The sequence below is a fragment of the Oncorhynchus tshawytscha genome, unplaced genomic scaffold (assembly GCF_018296145.1).
Source record: "Oncorhynchus tshawytscha isolate Ot180627B unplaced genomic scaffold, Otsh_v2.0 Un_contig_19320_pilon_pilon, whole genome shotgun sequence".
In the NCBI taxonomy this organism is placed as follows: domain Eukaryota; kingdom Metazoa; phylum Chordata; class Actinopteri; order Salmoniformes; family Salmonidae; genus Oncorhynchus; species Oncorhynchus tshawytscha.
The window spans coordinates 1-2,107 of NW_024603794.1; the positions used below are offsets into that span (position 1 = coordinate 1).

The window sequence follows — 2,107 nt, forward strand, 5'->3', positions numbered from 1 at the left end:
CAGAAACTGGGCAGTCCTGTGCCGTTTCTGAAAGTTGGGTGGAAATACGAATCACTGATGCATTTTGTTGATGTCTAATGATTCACTTGGGCAAATGAATGCATTTTCTAACAAGTTGAAAGGATTTAGTTGATTTCCTCCTTAGTTCAAAACATTTTGGAATATTGTTGAATTTCGGTTTAAAGTCTGGATTCCGTGATTCCGTGTGGGCATGCCGTATTATATAGGGCCCTAGTTCATGAAGTTGTCATAAGTGTGAACATAGGATATGCCCTCTTCCCCCACAAGAGTGAAATATATGGGCTGGAAATGTAAGCAAGGTTTGAGCTTTGTCAGTGTGTCACAACGTGGACATTTCTCTGTCTCCCGATGAATGAGCGGCACATTGACTTTATATAGTGTACCAAGAGAATTCCCTTCGCTTACGGCCATACCAGCCTGAATACGCCCGATCTCGTCCGATCTCGGAAGCTAAGCAGGGTCGGGCCTGGTTAGTACTTGGATGGGAGACCGCCTGGGAATACCAGGTGCTGTAAGCTTTTTGCTCCAGTAGAGGGTACTCTTGTGTCATGCGTGGAGCAACTGCCCTTTATTTATTGCCCTAATAATGTTGTGTCTTTTTATTGGACTACATGCAGTTTGTTAGTGCTGCCCTGCCCTGATCAAATCCAATCATGGACAGTGCGTTTCCCTCGAAATGTAGGCACTACATTCAGCATTTGTTTTTAGGCTCGGAGACTGTCAATGTCTGTCGTCCATTAGGGGCCTGTAAAATCCCTTCAATGTTTTGCCTGAACCCCCCTAAAAAAACAAAAACAATTTCCCCCTCTTCTCCGTTTACATTTCCCGGTTGACCGTTTATCCCTGCTTCTCCAGGTTTTCGCTCTCAAAAGTACACCTTTTTAATCGAAATATAACACGATTGGATGTTCTATGTCCACGTCAACGTTTAAAACCCTGGCAGGAGACCACTTTTGAGGTCTGGGAAAAATTGAAGACATATCGATTTTGGGGTGTAGTTACCCTTTACACGCAAGTGTGCGCCAGGGAGAGACATTTGTGTCACAACAGTGTCTCACAGTGTGTCACAACGTGGACATTTCTCTGTCTCCCAATGAATGAGCGGCACATTGACTTTATATAGTGTACCAAGAGAGTTCCCTTCGCTTACGGTTTTGAAACTTCTGTATGTGTAATGTTTACTGTTAATTTTGGTTGTTTTTCACTTTATATATTCACTTTGTATGTTGTCTACCTCACTTGCTTTGGCAATGTTAACACATGTTTCCCATACCAATAAAGCCCTTGAATTGAATTGAATTGACATTTGTTTGGTTAAGCGGTGTTGCTGTAAGCGCTCATGTGATTGCAGAGTTTGCAAAACAAATGGCCACTGTATTGATGCAAATAATGATGATATAATTCTGCCAAGCTGGCATAGGCTACTTTGCAGTTAACATTTCATTGAGAAAGTTTTTGTGGGAAGCCTTTCCTTCTCTACCAGAAGAAGGTCATCATTAGCCTCATCGCTAACGGCTACACAAAGTGTAGCGCTCCGCACGCATGCGCACAGAAACTGGGCAGTCCTGTGCCGTTTCTGAAAGTTGGGTGGAAATACGAATCACTGATGCATTTTGTTGATGTCTAATGATTCACTTGGGCAAATGAATGCATTTTCTAACAAGTTGAAAGGATTTAGTTGATTTCCTCCTTAGTTCAAAACATTTTGGAATATTGTTGAATTTCGGTTTAAAGTCTGGATTCCGTGATTCCGTGTGGGCATGCCGTATTATATAGGGCCCTAGTTCATGAAGTTGTCATAAGTGTGAACATAGGATATGCCCTCTTCCCCCCACAAGAGTGAAATATATGGGCTGGAAATGTAAGCAAGGTTTGAGCTTTGTCAGTGTGTCACAACGTGGACATTTCTCTGTCTCCCGATGAATGAGCGGCACATTGACTTTATATAGTGTACCAAGAGAATTCCCTTCGCTTACGGCCATACCAGCCTGAATACGCCCGATCTCGTCCGATCTCGGAAGCTAAGCAGGGTCGGGCCTGGTTAGTACTTGGATGGGAGACCGCCTGGGAATACCAGGTGCTGTAA

At 43.4% G+C, this 2,107-nt stretch overlaps 2 non-coding genes across 2 annotated transcripts; both read left to right on the forward strand.

Annotated features, from left to right (window-relative positions):
• The first annotated feature begins 420 nt into the window (after positions 1-420).
• On the forward strand, positions 421-539 carry LOC121841942. The gene has a single exon (XR_006080832.1). It is a non-coding gene; the product is annotated as a 5S ribosomal RNA (ribosomal RNA).
• A 1,452-nt stretch (positions 540-1,991) lies between these two features.
• LOC121841943 lies at positions 1,992-2,107 on the forward strand (the record flags this gene model as incomplete). Its single annotated transcript, XR_006080833.1, has 1 exon — positions 1,992-2,107. It is a non-coding gene; the product is annotated as a 5S ribosomal RNA (ribosomal RNA).